The 18,750-nt window shown below is 39.2% G+C and overlaps 1 long non-coding RNA gene across 1 annotated transcript in view; it reads right to left on the bottom strand.

Moving 5' to 3' along the window:
- Window positions 1-18,453, bottom strand: part of LOC123595782 — a 33,857-nt gene extending 15,404 nt beyond the window's left edge. Inside the window, exon 1 of the long non-coding RNA XR_006711370.1 lies at window positions 18,313-18,453. This is a non-coding gene — a long non-coding RNA (uncharacterized LOC123595782). The remainder of the gene's footprint in view (window positions 1-18,312) is intronic.
- Between the last annotated feature and the right edge of the window lie 297 nt (window positions 18,454-18,750).

The following is an 18,750-nucleotide window of genomic DNA, read 5'->3' as shown; positions in this document are numbered from 1 at the left end:
ACACATGACAACTGGATTTTTATTTAAGTGTTCTCTTGGATGGCATCCTAGTGAGATAAGATAGAGCAAAAGAAATAATGTCCGCAGGCACACATTACTAATGAGGGGTGAAGTTAATTGGTGTTTGGGCAACAGTACTCATTCCTTGCTTGCAGAACCATTCAATGTCATTAACAAGATTCTAAATCCCAATAGTGCTTTGTAATACTTCCTGTATTACCAAAGTTCCTAACTTCCTGTCAGAGTTGACAATTAATCTTGAGAAAGGTTGATTTTGTCAAATTAGGTAATCAGGGATATTAAGCCATCTGAGGACTTTTCCACCTATAGGCATCTTTCTTCCGTTCCAAAAATAGCTATGTGTGCCAAGCACAATGGTAAACGTTTTATGCACATTACTGATGCAAAGCAGCCTTGAAAGGTGAAATTGCCTTCCATATTTCATAGGTTAGGAAGCTCAGAAAGGTTAAATAATTTGTCAAAGGTCACACAGCTATTCAGTGAGGGAGCTAGGAACTGAAACCAGCTCTTAGATTCTAAATCCCATCCCCTTCTCAGGCACACACCTTATGGCCTGAACCTTTATCCTGCTCTCATGAAGCCAGACCCCAACTCTCTCATTTCACCTGGAACAACTTACCAAGTTTCTCCTATTTCTGGAGTGGGGAGTGGAGCTGAAAGTTACACTGACAGGTGGAAATCTGATTTCCCTCAAAACTCCCCCATGTCTATGATTCAACACCTTGTAAAGACATTATTTATTATTGTTGTTCCTATTGCTACTAGCATCAAATCAATATTACAATCAAAATCATCAAATCAATATTACAATCAAAATCAATCAAATCATCAAATCAATATTACACTAAATCACAAGGCAGCACTATATTTTTCAAAGTTGGACTAAATTAGGGAGATGAAGCTAAGCTCTCCCTTATTCAATCAAACTAGCTCTGTAGAGCCTGACGAGTTAGTGCTCTAAATTAATAAATAAAACAATTTATAAAACAAATTGAGCCAGAGGATGCCTCCATCTCAAGTTGTTTGAAAGGAAGTTGAGACCTGCCTTTGAAGAAAAAGTCCTACATTTGGCAGCAATCTCAATCCATGAAAGTGGCTAGAAGTTGCTATCATTACTCTTCCCCAAATATCCCATATGTTAAAATTGAGACACAGAAATATAAAAAGATGTAAATAAATAAACAAAAACCTCATGATCTCATCACCCAGAGACAGTCTCTATTAGTAGTTTGTATGATTTCTTTCTTCCTGTCTATCTTCTGGGTACTTTTGATGTATCTGATTTTATATCACAAATACAGCTTTTCATTCCTGAGGAAATTTGGTGAACCCTATGGAAACTCAGTTCTAACCTTAACATATTAAGATAATAAACATTGGTCAGAATTTCTTCTGAAAGGTTGACTTTCAGAAAACCTATCAGCTTACACTCATTGATTTAAAGGAATTGACCCAAAGGAACCTAAATTTATTCAAATATTACTGATATATAATTCCCTCAGGTTTGCTGAACTATATAACTTCATAAATTTCCCTAATGACAGGACAACTCCAGTGAGGATTACAAAATTCTGCAAAGTCAGGAGTAAGCAAAAAGGAAATTAAAAATTGTGGGAAAGGGACATTAAACAGATTTTGTTCACTTGTTTTAATTAGTATAGCTGAATTTTAATTATCACAATTCTTCACCAGACACTAGAAAATGTGCTCAAATCATTTTGGAAAATTAACAAAACTTTAATAGTACCAGGCCTTGTTTAATTTTATTCTATTCTGCATTTGCAAAACAAAAAGTGACTTAAGCAAGAAGGTAAGGCATTTGGAGCAAGCAAGTAAAATAGAAGTTTTGCATCACTTAAGTAATTCATTAGACTATAATCTTCATGAAGGCAAGGATGTTTCTACTCATTTATTGTCGTAGATGTGGCATCCAGCATAGTGAGTGAGTGAGTGTAAAAATGAATAAACGATTGTATCTCTTGGCCCCTCAAAAGGGCTATACAATTCCCAAAGGCAGAGGTCGTAACTTTTATTTCTTCTTCATACACAAAACATCAGTAGAGGGTTGAGTAATTAGGAATCAGTCAATAGATACCCCTTAGCAAACACATTTTCTAGAAAGGAATAGCTTTCACCATCCCCCAATGAGAAGGACAAAACAGTCTAGACTCTAAATGAACAACACAACCCAGGTAAATTAGTGTGATCCAGGAGGTGCAAAACTCTGCTGCTTCTCCTCTCCTGAGGTTAACAGCAGGCCCTATTAATGCAAAGAGAGTCAAGGTCTGTACTCCCTGAGCCACCCACATGTTTCCACTGCCTCCTCTTACGTACATTTGAGTAGGTTTCTCTCTGTTATGGGCAATATTTTACCTAAAGATATGAAATTTGGGGGAGGGGGGGAAGTGAGGTGGAAAGCTGTCTTATGTAAGAGGGTCTCCTGACTCCAGCACTGCACCATCTGACTCCTGATTCATTTCATTTCAGCTCTCATGGACCACCATCAGACTAGATCCAGATTATGCTACATGCCCAACACTTCAATTTTATCATCACTTGATTCTTTGTGTGTTCAATTAATTTGACCCATCCCTTGGCTGAATTTGCTGCTGGGTTTGCTCTGACACACATATGAGTTTCAGATCCCAACCGCACTCTGGTCCCTAACATCTCCCTGAGCTACCACTTAACAGCTGTGGTTGTCCCCTTTTGCCTCTCTCAACCACCTCTCATTCAGAGCCACAAACCACAGACATTAGGTTCTCCACAGAAGTGAATTTACATTCCTGAAAATGAAAGACTTTGAATCATTATGAGAGCAACCCCCCCCCCCACACACACACACTTTAACAAAATTTATACAATACAGAAAACTACAGAATAGGATATAAAGCTTCCTTCTAATCAATCAGATGCCCAGGAAACAATCACTAGTATCAACTTACTGCGTATTCTTGTGCATTCCTTCCTAAATCAACATCCAAGTTTTGGCAGAAGAATTTTGTTTCATCTGTGTTATCCATCAATTTGGATTGAGAGTCACAAGAAGAAAAATCCTTAGTGTTATGAGCACATGATGTCATCAATAAATAGCTTTTGACACTAATTGTGGAGTAAATCAGTTGCCAGGAACAAAGGTATGAGAGATCTGTCACAATTCCACACCTGTTTGTTTCCCTGGTTGAATGCTTTGACTTCAATAACATTTTCATTTAGAGTGTTTATTGGTGACATATGAAGAATATAAGAGAGATGTAAGTAAGAATGGTTTGGTGTAATGGTTCAAATCAAGTTTTGCTTTGCTCCAGTCATTTTTTTTTAACCTACTGGGCTTCCTTCCACAATGCAAATTTGATTCTTTCTATAACCTACTTGAATTACAGGCTTTGGCTTCTGCAAGTCAAGTGTTATATGGATTTTAAACCTTATAACCCTGGGTATGTCTGAAGTCAGATTAGTCTTTACGGTACAAAAAAAAAAATAGACTTAAGAGAATCTGTTCTATCCAAGTGCTTGCATTTCACCAGCAAGGGTGAATTTTTACATCTATGTGTGAATACCTATAAGTCTTAACAGAAGTTGGACGTAACCAATAGTTTCATTTCACCTCTGTATACGCATCTCTAATCAAACTTAAAACTTTGTTATATTGCTAATTAACTCTAAACACATAAGGGGAGATAGAAACATTATTAACATGTATAGGTGTTAGTCTCTCTTGCTAGGGAGCAAAGAGTAGCATTCAGTCTCTTTTGTATATATCTAGAAGTCTAGGGATGTGTGTGGGGATGTGTTATAAACACTTATATGCACTGTATATAACATTCCAGGAAAATAAATACCCCCCCCATCTAAAATCAACATATATTAAGAGGTTTGGAGTGTAATCAACTCACCACCCCCTTTCAGAGAATCACTGTAGGATATAAAATAAAAGCACAAAGCTGTACCATTTTGCCTTTTTCTTTCAGGAGCTAAATTTGCATTATCCTTCTGCCATATGTTCAGGTAGCTTTCAATGATACCTCATGCAGCTGTGTCATTGAATTCCCCAACCTTAATGAATAAACTAATTACAGTCTGAAATGAACTCTTGCAGACTAGCTATCTCCTGCCATAGATCAAGAAGAGAACTTTATTCCCACAACTATCTACTCATTTGCATGAGCCATAAAAAGTGCACCAGACCATCATTCCCTACTCCAGCTGGGCAACCAGAGCTGCATCAATAGGACAATATGCCATCATTATTAATTCTCCATAGTTCAAGTTCACAGCAGTAAATTTGCCACTGCCATGATTCTCAAGTACAAATGCAACTAGAACGCTATTGATTAACTTGAGTTAGATGGCAGTGTTGCTATAATTGTTAGTTTCACTGCATTAAATTTTACAATTGAGCACAGTATTCATTTGGATCCTAGAGTTGTTTGTTTACAAATCTTTTCCAAATAAAAGTCAAAATAAAGGTTTGACCATTTGAAGAATTTTAGAGTAGTAAGAATCACTTTATCAAACATAAATATGGCTGAGTTGATGGTGAAAATTACCAAGAAAACAAGCTAAAGAGAGAGGGACAGGAGATGTAAGTCAGCCTTCATTCTCTGAATTCAACATTCATCCTCTGCTCTGAATTCAACATCTATCCTGCCCCTCAGATAAGGATCCTGCTGTATCTGTTAATTATAACACTAGGTTGGATTCCAATTACATGGTTCTCGGATGAATGTAACCTTATGGTGGCTTTGTTGCCAAATTAACTCTTTCTCACCAGCAGCAAGTAACAAAATTTAAAGAGACTGACCGCAGAGCACCCCAGGCTCTCCGGCTTCTTTCTCCCTCAACGTGGCTGCAAACATTACCATCGGAGTTGTAGAATTCCAGAATGAAAGGTGGGATAACATATCATGAAAGTGAAAGTTAGGAGGCCTAAATTTCCAGTCCCAGTTTTGTGCATTCTAGCCCTGGGACTCAGACTCATACAGTTTCCACTTCCTTTTCCACCATGTAAGGTGTAATGACGCTCCACTAGAACATGTATAGGAGTGGACACGTCTTTGAGGTCTACATGCATTTAAGATGCTAGTGGGGTCATTTTTACATGACCCTTTCTACCCAGGTCAGACCTCTGTTGCTTATTCTATTCACAATATGTTCAGATACTCTCATCCAGAACAAAAAAAAAATTATTATCATCATCAAATGTGATGTTTAGAATATATTTCAGATTTCCTCTCAAAAACTATGGTTCTGTGGTATGTTTCACACTCACAAAAGCACAAGATTGTAAGGTAACTCAGGAGATCATAAAGTGTTTGCAACAAATAAGATTAAATTTAAACCATCCTGATCAAAAAATGGTCCTCATATTTTTCCTTAAAAGAATTAAAGTTGGAAAGTAGGGCTAGAGACAGAGTATCCTAATAATGATATAACACTGAAAAGTAGGATTACTATTGTAATAACTTCTACTTATATAGGATGGCACAGGGGCACCTGAGTGGCTCAGTCAGTTAAGCATATGTGACCATATACACTGGAGCCAATAACACGGGGGAGTAGTTTCAGAAGGAAGAGATTACCACCCAGGGCCTGAAAAGGCAAGGATAAGGCATGGGTTTATCAGAACCCAGGGAGAAGAGCTCTGGGAAAGTCATGCCTGACTCTGGAGCTACGGCCTTCAAGAGAGGGAAGCAGCCAACCTGTGGTAGCACAGCAGGGAGGAAGCAGGACTCCCCAATCCTCCCTCTCTCCAACATCCTGTTAGTTCCCCCCATTGGGCAAACCCAACCAAGAAGCCAGAAGGCAAGGGGATCTCCTTATGGCAGTCCTTTCAGGTCATCTTCCTGGGCCTAGAGGAGAACAAAGAGAGGATCTGGAGGAGCAAATAGTCAGATATCCAGCAAAGTGGATTAGCTGAGTGAGTTCCATCAACACCGGGAGCACATCTCCTCTGATGCCACTGAGAAATAGCCAAAGTCCTTATACCTTGAAGTATTCTGAATTGGTATTAGACCATAATATTTCCCATATAATTTTTTTTCTTGTTTTATGCACAATAATTTAGAATTTCAGAAGCTGGAGCATCATGTAAATAAAATGGACTCTTGGAGAATATCAGCTTGAAAGCAACTTAGAGCATTTGAATTACATTCTGTAGCAAACACCACATCCAAACCGCCACAGAGAAGAGGTTGTCAATGTTGCTTTCAAAAATGGCCCATGACTAGTATCCAAAATCTATAAAGAGCTCACCAAACTCCACACCCAAAAAACAAATAATCCAGTGAGGAAACGGGCAGAAAACATGAATAGACACTTCTTTAAAGAAGACATCCAGATGACCAACAGGCACATGAAAAGATGCTCAACGTCGCTCCTCATCAGGGAAATACAAATCAAAACCACACTCAGATATCACCTCACGCCAGTCAGAGTGGCCAAAATGAACAAATCAGGAGACTATAGATGCTGGCGAGGATGTGGAGAAACGGGAACCCTCTTGCACTGTTGGTGGGAATGCAAACTGGTGCAGCCACTCTGGAAAACAGTGTGGAGGTTCCTCAAAAAATTAAAAATAGACCTACCCTATGACCCAGCAGTAGCACTGCTAGGAATTTACCCAAGGGATACAGGAGTACTGATGCATAGGGGCACTTGTACCCCAATGTTTATAGCAGCACTCTCAACAATAGCCAAATTATAGAAAGAGCCTAAATGTCCATCAACTGATGAATGGATAAAGAAATTGTGGTTTATATACACAATGGAGTACTACGTGGCAATGAGAAAGAATGAAATCTGGCCATTTGTAGCAACGTGGATGGAACTGGAGAGTGTGATGCTAAGTGAAATAAGCCATACAGAGAAAGACGGATACCATATGTTTTCACTCTTATGTGGATCCTGAGAAACTTAACAGAAACCCATGGGGGAGGGGAAGGAAAAAAAAAAAAAGAGGTTAGAGTGGGAGAGAGCCAAAGCATAAGAGACTCTTAAAAACTGAGAACAAACTGAGGGTTGATGGGGGGTGGGAGGGAGTGAAGGGTAGGTGATGGGCATTGAAGAGGGCATCTTTTGGGATGAGCACTGGGTGTTGTATGGAAACCAATTTGACAATAAATTTCATATATTAAAAAAAAAAACAAAAAAAACAAAAAAAAAAACAAAAACAAAAATGGCCCATGAAAGCTGAAGTTTTTTTTTTAAGGAAATAAAAATGGCCCAGTTGTCCAGCCCAATGGCATCATCTCTTTTGGACATACTATTTGACCCTGTTGAGAAACCCATTGTCCTCCATACTATCTCATGCTATGTTTTCCATAATGTTGCCATTTCTTGTTTCTCCTTGCTCTGTGACTGCCCTTTTTATTCTCTTTTTCTGTCTTCTCTCATCCTACCCCCAAACTAAATGTCAATGTCCCCAGGACTTGAGACCTCCCCCTCCCCTTGTCTGCATACTCTCCTGAGCAAATTCAGCCATTCCCAAGACCCGCCTGCATGTCCACGCCACAGCTGTCCTTTCCAAATGCATGACCCATAGCCTTTCCTCTCCAGTCTGTCTCACTGCTTCTAGAGTTATGTTTTAAAACACATCTCTGATCATGCCACTCCTCCATTTTAAAATCTTCAGTGGCTTCCAGTTGTCCAGGGTAAGTTTTCTGAATATAGCATTGAAGTCCTTGTGGCCATATCCCACTCCGCAGTGATCACCCACTATCAGGAAGAGCATGTGGACCTTACCTTAAAAAAATTATTCCACCATGAACTTTCACATAACTTTGCCTTTTCTCATGTTGTTTCCTTCCCACCACTAGTTTCTTTCCCTGATGAACTCTTATTCATCCTTCAAGGACCAATTCAAATGTTCCCTACGCTAAGATGTTTTCCCCAAACTTCCTACGAGATTGTACAGCTCATATTCCAACAAAGCTACTAGTATATAGTAATAGGATTAGCTTTTTACATACCCATCTCATCTACTGGGTTGTGAGTTCTTTTAGGGGCAAAACCATGCCTTATTAATCTTTGACACAATGCTGAACACAGAGTGAATTAAAAGTATATGTGTGCTAACCTACATATTCTCACTAATATAGATAGTAAGTCCTCCTTCTAGAAAGAAGACCATTCTTGAACAATGAAAGCTTGAGTAGATATAAAAAAGAATTGGCCTAAGATGTGCAAAGTCAACACTCATCAGTTAAGCCAGGGTTTTAGGCAGAATTAGCATGAAGGTTAAGAACATGGGCTCTGAAGCTAGATAATTTAGGTTTAGGTTTGCCAGATAAAACACAGAACATTTATTTAAATTTGAATTTCAGATAAACAATGAATAATTTTAGTGTAATTATGTCCCAATATTGCAAAAAGAAAGCAAGTATGGCATGAGTGTCGTGTGTGTGTGTGTGTGTGTGTGTGTGTGTGTGTGTGTGTGTGTTTCCCTCTGAATCTGGCAATTCTACAATCCTTGGTTCTGTGGCTTCCTTGACCTCAGACAAGTTAATTAACCTCTCTGTTCTTCAGGTTCTCGTTTTTAAACTGGGATAATAAAAATCTACCTCAAAGAGTTGTTGGGCAGATTAAATGAGTTCATACATACATAAAGCAGTTACATCACTGACTGTCACATAATAAGTTCTCAGTATTAACTATTTGCTACATAATGGCCATTATTATTATTAGAAGTTTTATCCTTATTTTAATGCTTATCTCATTAAGATAGGTTTTATGCCCATCTCAATGCTCATCAGTAATAATGAATGTTAGAAATGTCTTCCATCTTCATTGCTAACAAAAAAGACACATCCCTATGTACAGGATCATACTACTGCTAATTCATTTTACCACCAAAATGGCTCAAATTGAAAAAAAGAAAAAAGAAAGTAACTATGTGAGGTGATAGATAGGAATTAGCTTGCTTGCAATAAAAATTTCATGAGGTATATGTATATTAAATCATCACATTGCATACCATTAAAAATCACATTGTACAACCTAAATATATATAATTTTTGTCAATATAATGCCTCAATGAAGGTGAAAAAATAAAGTTGGTTATAAAATAAATGTAGCTTAAATTAAACTAATTTAAAAAATGGCTTAAATCTAACTGCAGTAAGAAATACCCTAAAGATTTCTATTTAAACAGAGAGATGCTAGCTGAGGACAATAATTACTAATAACACAAGCCAGGCAGCTCTGTCTTAAATAATCTTACATGTTTGTAGCACAATTCATTTTTTCATGTCTCTCAAAAAAGTCAAAAATTAAGCAGTGAGAAATTCAACCCTGTACAATATAGGATACTATTTTAGTGACAGAGAAAAAGAACAAATGATAGAAAGATCATATTCTAATGTCAGGGAATGAGAATCTCGCTTTCAGTCATGAAAAAGAAAACGAATTTTAAAAACCACTCGTTTTCACCCATATGTAAATCTATCAGCTCCATTACTGCAACATGTTAGGATTATTACGCTAGACTTCAACCCCACCTTAATGGTGATTACTAACAATCATATCACAGAATTATCAGCCAAGTGCAATGCTGTACAGACTGTTAGAGCATGTGTATATTTCTACACCGTCCCTATTGTTTTGGCATTGCTTATCCAGTCAGAGCCCAGGTCCCCTTCACAAAAAGCACAACCAAGTGAAGAGAGAAATATGCCAAGTAAGAAATGGCTCCACGAGCTCGTATGAATCTGCTCCAGTGGGAAATACTGTCTCATGTATTACGATCAAAAACATGCACGCACACACACATACAAACAGAAAGAGAGAGAGAGAGAGAGAGAGAGAGAGAGACGTCTCAAAGCAATAAAGGGCCTGCAGAGAAGGAAGGTAAAATATGCTTGCTGAGCAATCATTATCAAACAAGGGGGGGAGGCCTGAAATCAACAAAGGACCAGTCACAGGAAATGTATAAGTTAATATCAGTCACACCTGCAAATTACTACAGTGAGACCCCTGACCAAATCCAGAATACCATTTAAATGGATTTGGTGAGATATTTATATATCCCTAGTTACTGAATGCTCTGAATCTGAATTTGTCAGTTATCCCAATTAAGTGCAGGGGAAGTAATATCTACGGCAGTGCACATGAAGCAGATTTAACTATATGATTCAAGAACAGGGTTTTTTTGTGGGAATCTGTAATGCAGTCATTCACACAGCTTGTGACTCAGGTTGTAAATTTACTGTTTGTATTTAACGGCTAATCAGGATTTTTTTTTTCTCCTTGCTTAAAAACTGCAAGACTCTCTGATGCCTTAGAAAACCCCAAACACAAAACAGTCTACTGGTACCTTCTGTGAGTTTAGCAAAGCATGTATTTCGAGCCGTTAACCAAAATAACCCCATTTGAGTGACAATTTACACACATGTCACAGCATTTCATCTCCCTTGTTTTCGTGGAAAAGGTCAAAGCCATCAAGCCGACATGCTTAGCCAGAGTCAGGGAGAGTCATCATTTCACAGCCGTGAAGTGGAACTCACACAGCAAATGAGGCTAATCATTCAGCAAGTACAAGGAAAAGAGATTATGAGATCATAATTTTCTCACCAATTGAGAATCACTGTGCATAAAAATAGAAATTAATAGGAAAAAATTCAGAATACTTACCAAGAAAATAAGAGCACTAAATAAAATGATCTCTCATCTGGGAAATGACTTTCCATTTCAAGTAAAACAGAAAGCTCTCAGACATACAAAAGATAAGATGGAAAGATAGCACACTGTCCTGTAAACAATTTGACTCTGTTGCTTTATTCTCAAAATACAATTTATGACACAGAATGCCCTGAGTGGCCCTGTAGATGCCACTCACCTGGCAATGGTATCGCTCTTTCTGGGGGCAAGTGGGAAATGATTCTGCTTTCATTTATTTGGCTACAAACAGAAATGGTCTATTCCCAAACACGTTAGCAAAAGTGTTGTAAAGACTGATGCGGCTCACTAACGGGAGTGCACTGATGTGCACCTGCCTTTTAAAACCTTATAAAAATCCTGCTTAACGTTTTCTGGATGAGCATCTCCCAACAAAAAAAAGATTCTTTAATGATGTAGGAAGGAAAGATTCTTTCTCAGCTCTTATGCGTTCAGGAGAGCCTAGACAGAATTAATGTTTCCATGGAAGAAATATATAATAGACTTTAGGAAAAGTCTAGTTAATCCCAAAATTGTATTCTAAGGAGGATGAATTCTTTTAAGGAAAAGACTGGGTGGCCCTTTTGCTCAGCCAAGCACCTCAGTTGGTATTGGGTATGCAAAAGCTGTCCTGGGTTGTGAATTTGGGAGTGGGGGCTCTAGACTGTTAACATCTTGTGAATGAGAGAGTAAGAATTTGGAGTTCCTGAGAGCAAGTGTGGAGATATGGCTGAGACAAAGCAGGCAGAGAAGCAGCAAGGCGGAGAGAGGCTAGGATACAATAGGAAGTGGCTAGACCGGGAAGACTTACCCTTGTGGTGGTGTAGCCAATTCCCTTTAAGGACAGGAATGTTTAACCCATGACTGTAAGTTATATTCTGTGACATGTGATGTGGCAAGCTGACTCCTACCTTCGGTTCCACAATCTTCCATAAAGATTCTGACTAATGAAACAACTCTTGGTGGCTGCAGGGATCAAGAAGAAAGGGCCTACCATACCAGAGATAAAGGACCATTCCAAGACACAAAACAGAAAAAGGGGATTCTCCCAGAAGTAACCCTGGGAGCCAAGACCCCCAAGATTTTCAGGAATCTTGGGAAAGGCATTAGACACTCCAGGGGATGGCTCCAGGGTTTGAACCCTCTTACCCAAATCTCCAAGAGCAGAATAACCAGCTGATGCCTGGATACAGATGTTTAAACCACTCTCGTCCCTTCACCTTCTAGTTGAATAACCCCGTTCTGCGCTTTAACTCTGGCAGCAATGCTGTCTTTGTATAGTCTCCACTCCATACCTTAGAACTTAATTAAGCTGAATACTCTGAGCCATAATCTACTCACCAGTTGCTAGCTTGACACTTTTTTTTTTAATGTTTATTCATTTTTGAGAGACTGAGTGTGAGCAGGGGAAGGACGGGGTGGGGGGTGGACAGAAGATCTGAAGTAGGTTCTGTGCTGACAGCAGCGAGCCCAACACGGGGTGCGAACTCACGAATTATGAGGTCATGAGCCGAGCCGAAGTCGGACACCCAACCAACTGAGCCACCCAGGTGCCCCTAGTGACACCTTTGACACTTTTACAATGTGAATGTCACGCAGACCACTGACTTCACACACGTGCCAGCCCCAACGTACCCACACGCTACATTCCAAAGCTACACTTTGAAGCCGACTGGTTGGAAGTAGGAGTACATTTTTCCCATAAAAGTAATGCTATAAATCAAATGTTCTCAAACTTTAATGCACAAAGGAATCACAGAGGTGGCTTAAAAATAGATCCCTGAGCTCCACCACCAGAGATTCTGACTCTGGGATGGAATCCAACAAGCAGCATTTTAATTAAATACCAGGTGATTCTGATACAACCACACTTTGGAAAATATCATCATTAGTAATAATAAGATTTTCTTGATACCCCCCACAAAGGCTAACTTAACCCATAATATAACTGAAATAGTAGTAAGGATAATTTTCAGCTTTGGATTATCCCTCCCCCTGGTCTCAGATCCTCAGGCTAAGAGCCCAGCAGCTCTGAGCATCCAAGAGCATGCAGCCCCTCTAGCAGGGGCTAAGTGGAGCGAGACAGCAGCAACTGTCGTGTAGAAGGATTGCCCATAATTCACATCCCCCCCCCGAACTTGTCACCCCATACAGAATTCTAATTAAGATCCTAGTGGCTTAAAAGAATGAAGGTAGTTCCTTAACTTACTTCACTGATAAAACTGAGAAAATCTTGCTCCAATAATTTCTGTGTGGCGATAAAATTTCCAGAAGAGCACAGCTTATTTGGAGTTTTTTTCTCATGGAAATTAATTGAAATTACAGAATTTCAAGTAATTTATTTTTTTTTTAATTTTTTTTTTTTACATTTATTTATTTTTGAGACAGCACGAGCGGGGGGGGCAGAGAGAGATGGAGACACAGAATCTGAAGCAGGCTCCAGGCTCTGAGCTGTCAGCACAGAGACAGAAGCAGGGTTCAAACCCAGGAACCGTTAGATCATAACCTGAACCGAAGTCAGACGCTTAACTGACTAAGCCACCCAGACGCCCCGTCAAGTAATTTCAATTATAGAAGCCAAGCCCACAAACAAAAACTGAATGGAATATTGTTTTCCTTGTGAATAGGAATATACACCAAAGAGCTTATGATGATACACATGTCCTCTGCAGCATAGTGTCCAAAGTGATAAAGAAAAATAATATAAAGGACAAGAATTGTTCTAAGTGGCTGAAAGATTTCCTAGGTCTTTTGCATGATGGCCTGCCAGAATCTCCATCCAGCAAAGACTGCCAAGAGACCCTAGACGTGAACAGGCAACTTTTAAGTTTAAAAAAAAAAATCCATCAAGCTTATAGCAGAGTAACTTCTAGACCTTGAGTGACACAACATGACAATTTCATTGACTGACCTTTCAAGAGAGAGATCTAATTAGACACTCTGATGTTCAGGTTCTGAATTATGATGAGCAGGCAGGGGTCTCTAATCCCCCCACTGTTGCAGCTAAACATTTGGGAGTAATATTGCTAATTAAAATGCAGCATTCCAACCCCAAAGCAGAGCTCCCTGCTCTAGTCCATACTGGAAGAGCCTGCTGTTTCTGCTACCTCTTCTCAACATGCTGCCGATCATTTTCCACCATAGAGATTCCCATTATTACAGTTTTTAATGTATTCCTATAACAGATGCAACGTGTTTACCTGGGTGCCTGGAGACTGAATCTCTTCAGGTGGGTAATCATTTGAATGAGGAAAGTCAAGAAATCACTATAATCCCCACCTCACCTCTTGCACAAAACAAATTCCATGTGGATTAAAGATTTAAGGCTAAAAAGTAAATCCACAACATACTAAGACAACAAATGAGCATGTTGGCCACAGAGTTTAGAATCGTAAAAAACTGGCAAAATTTTTTCTAAGCCTGAGTATCCACCAGTAAGGGAATACACAAACATAAATGATGGATTATTAATGTAGTGGAATCATAGGTACCCACTAAAGAAGCTCTTTAAAAGAAGGAGGTGGAATTCTACATTCTGTCATAGAAAGATGTCTCTGACATTGATAAGTGGAAAAGGAAATTAGAGTAAAGTGTGTGTTAAAAAAAAATGTGTGTGAGTGCATGCATAAAAGAAATCCTGGAGGTTGGGGGGGGGGCAGAAATAAAGAAATCCTAGGGGGAAATGCACAAGCTGTTAACATTTGTTCTGTCTAAGGGCGAGAACACAGAGCATCATCTCTTTGTATACATGATGCCTTGCAGTATAGCTTGATTTTTGCTACAACAAGAAAGTGCAATGGAGTCACACCATTAAAAACATTTAAATTGGTAAATTCCACCCTGCCCAGAGTGAAAAGAGAGAGAGAAAAGATTATTTGAGTTGTGCAATCATGGTTAAAAGTATAAAGCAAAGCAATTAAGAGCAAGATCACAAGAGCCAGACTGCCTAAGTTTAGATGCCAGCTCCGTCTCTCTCTAAATGTGCAGGTCACCTGACCTCCCTGGGCCTCAGTTTAACTTTTTAAAAAATGGGTATAATGAAAACCACATTTTCCCTTAGTCCACTTCAGTTTTAACCTCTCAGAGTATGAATATCTTACTGGATTCCATAGGCTTTTAGTATTTAAAGATCCATATTTCTGATACAACATGGCCTCTACACACAAGTCAACTACTTTTAGCAGTCAAAGAAATAATGGTTTGTTTCAATGTCAGTGGGAAAACCAGCTGTGTCTGATTAATCAGAAGATAAAATATCGATCTTCAGTGTAGCACGTAAATGCGCCCATTTATACGTAGTCTAGGAGAAATTTAAGGGAATTTCAAGGGTGACTTTGGGTATTTTCAAATTGTTTTACACACCGGCTTTCGAACTGAACCATAGTATAGAACACAATTAGTTGTTTTTTTTTTTTTTAATAGGCTTCACACACAGCGCAGAGCCCAATGTCTTGAACTCATGACCCTTAGATCAAGACCTGATCTCTTGTACATTTTTATGTTACAAGTGTCTCTGAATCTTCTTCTATCTTGAATCATTTTGTACTTCAGCTTGATTTAAAGAGGAAGGATGATTTAAAGAGGAAGGATTACAACCACAGTTGTAATCTCTGAAATAGGGCATCCCAGCCTTGGTGCTTGTAGCTTTGTGGCCTGGGAAGCAGCCCTCTTGGTACAGTTAACAGGGCCCCACCACCAGGCACTGGCACCCTGGGAATTGGTATTGGCTGGCATCAACAACAGAGGTACTAGCTTCAGCAGTGGTTTCAGTGGACAAGAGCCATATAGAAGCCACTCTCAGGCCAAGCAGCAAAAGGAACACGGCCACAGGAGGCCACTGCAGTTGCCACCAGATGGGAAAAGTGCCATCTTGCAGCATCAGAGGAAATACAGCAAGATGAATGAAAGAAACCTAGTACTTGGAGCATAATTTGAAATTCTCTGGGGATTCTTCAGAGCTATGAGAACAAGTCTTGAATTCCCATGGGAATTTTGGATACATGAAAGGGCAGAATGCTAAATTTGGCGATGAACTTTGATCTAGGGCTTGAAAGAGTCCACAATATGCTCTATATGAAAACAGTGGGGAAAGGAATACTGAAACTATTTTGGTGACTTCTCCAGCCACCAAAAAACCAAAAAACAAAAAAAAAAAAAAAAAAAAAACAAAACAAAACAAAACAAAAAAAAACACATCCTGTGGGGGACTTACACACTACAGAGGTGTTTGCAAATCTGGGGATTCTTGAATATCTCTGGGGATGACCCTCAGAGATGTTAAGGGTCTTCAGAGAACCTTGGCGTCCAAGCCTTTGATCACCCAACAAATACTTATGCCAGAAATTGTAAAACTCTATGAAGAGATCCTGGAAGAAGTTCCCTTGGGGACATCAAGGAGAAACTGAATAAGCAGATGCCCTGATGGAGGAAAGCTGGGACTGCAAAAGCACCCCATCATGCTGTCTGACCAGCAGATCCAAACTGAACATGAACTTCAGTGAACTTTTCAGTCTTCACCCTCAGCCAAAAACCTTCCTCCAGACCCTCAAAGGATGCATTTTTAAAATTTGTCTATGTGGAAAAGCCCTTGTAAGGACATAAGCAAGCTTTTATTTTGAGTTTTATTTTTTAGTATTATTTTGAGTTTTACTGAATCATTGAGGCAAGAGAAAACACACAAATTCTGAAATAATGTCTCATTAGGGAAATTCAATTTTTTATGGCTTACAGGTTGGGCTCAGAGTTCTTAGATAAGGTATGAAAAGTAGGTGCACCTTTGGATTAGCGGATTTCTTAAGCGGAGGGTCAGTGCAAGCAAAGAGAAGTTCTAAGAGGCAAGGCATTCTGAGTCTGTCACTACAGAACTGGTGAGATAGTTGTTCCATGTCTCACTCTTAATAACAACAACAACAACATCATAAAGTCTGTGCATCGTAGATGAGAACTAGAATAGTCAGTCCCATCCATTACTCTATACTTCATCTTTCATCTTAGATTTTAAGTATCCAGAAGACAGATCTCCTCCTCTTTCTTTGTAAATTTAGCTTGCAAGGAATGTATTAGGATCAGCCCTGCCAAAGTCTCTTTACTCAACTAAAGACATCGTTCCTCTCTGCAGGGATCTTTCAAAAGAGAAGGCAAGAAATTCTAGACTAAGTTACTTCTTTAGGGCTAATCTAACTTTAGGGATCTGTAGTAAAACATGGTACAACTTACAGCTGTGCTACATGTGTATAAAATGAAGAGCCTCCCCTGCAGACCTAATAAAGAAGGCAATTGTGGGAACCAAGAATGGAGGCTCTGAATTTACTGCAACTTTGAAAAAGCAGAGGGAAAAAAAGTGAAGAAGCAAGTGGCAATCAACACTGACACGGAGATCCAAGGTGCTTGCCCATCGTCAACATGTACTCTTCCTTCCACAACCACCCAGGCAGGGACCCCTCGTCCTGCACACATCTCAACTTATAGGTTACTTGTTCAGGATGTTTTCTCCATTTCTTTTTTCCTTTCAGTTTTAGTGAATCTATTTCTTCCATATTAAAATATTTTGGAAGTAGCAGGATATGAGCTTGATGTTGGGACATCTAGACCATGGAATTTGTTTAATCTTTTTTTTTTAATGAGATATTAAAAGAACCTCAGACATCTATATCCCATTCAACTGGATCTTAAATCCAAGACAAGAATTTTTCTAAATCAATAAATAGTGGATTGCTTATCCAGTGTGTAGTTAAAGAGAAAAATGTAATGATCTGTTTCCCTGGCTCGCCACCCTGGAAAGTCATCTGTCTCCAAAGATGAGGTGAGGATACTGGACAGAAGTCCCAGCAGGAGTAAAGTATTAAACACTCAGCCAATTCTAAGTCATTTAAAAAGAAAATGGGCTGTGTTTTTAATGCTTCTGTGTTAATCACTCTTCAAGGCTGGAGGGATGGATCCCCCAGCCATACCACAGGCTTACCCTTTAATAGCTCAGGGTTTCAAGCTCATAAACCAATGGACTAGATGCCAATGGACTAGTACTGTGTACTAGACACAGTACAGTGAAGAAAATGCTTACTATACTCAAAAGAGGGGAAAATATGTAAATATGCCAGTGTCCCGATATCTTTGTTTCTGGAGTCAGAAAAACTCAGGTGGCTTCAGTAACTGCAACTCCATTTGACAAAAGTTTTGTGTATTTTCCAAACACCTTTTTATCTTAAAACATTTCCCCAGGTCATGCTTTAAATGCAGTAACATACATAACTCATTTTAAGGAGACATGTTATACAATAGCAAGTCCTACTAGAGACCAAAACAAATTAGAAGAGTCATTTAGTACACTTTGCACTCCCACTGAGCCTACAAAAATTGTTTAGCTTGTCCTTCCTACTGAACCTCTGCCAGCTTCAAAGCATTTAAAATAATCAATTAGCTAATCCTTGCAACACCTCTCTAGGCTTAGCCAGTGTTCTCATAACATTTTAGAGATATAGTTTAAAGCAGATAGAAACAAAACCCAGTTATCTTGTAAAGCACTTGGATTACCCAAAGATGCATAGCACCTGAGCAGTCTACAGCCAACACTCAGGGCTGAGATGCCCACCCTTGAGCAGATTTTCACTTCACCAGGGACCCCCTGTGTCTAGCACTCACCACTTGAATGAGAGTCTTCTGAAAATTCCACAGACTTGAGGTGAGAGCAGCCAGAACCACCCGTGGGAAACAAAGTGTCATTTAGATCAGCAGAAACTCCAGGGGCACAAGGGAAGAGGAGGTCCACATAACTTGAAACTGGAAGATCAGCAGCACAGAGTGTAGAGGGACTAAAATCCACTGCTTTGTAACTGCTCAGGCTTCCCCAGTGAGGAAGTTACTCGGTGTAAATTGAGAGGAAACTAAAACATTGTATCTATACATATATATGTATGTATGTATGTATTTAAACTAATATGATACTTAACGTTTTTGAATACTCATACATATTCTTATAGCAATTCTGTGAGGTAGGTAATATTATCCCCACTTTAAATTTGAAAAAAGTGAGGCGCAGAGTGGTAAAATAATCCCCACTCCAAGTTAGCAAGTGATGGG

This window comes from Leopardus geoffroyi, chromosome B1 (genome assembly GCF_018350155.1).
Source record: "Leopardus geoffroyi isolate Oge1 chromosome B1, O.geoffroyi_Oge1_pat1.0, whole genome shotgun sequence".
Lineage (NCBI taxonomy): Eukaryota > Metazoa > Chordata > Mammalia > Carnivora > Felidae > Leopardus > Leopardus geoffroyi.
Note: the sequence above shows the minus strand (reverse complement) of the source record. Positions and strands in the feature narration are given on the sequence as shown.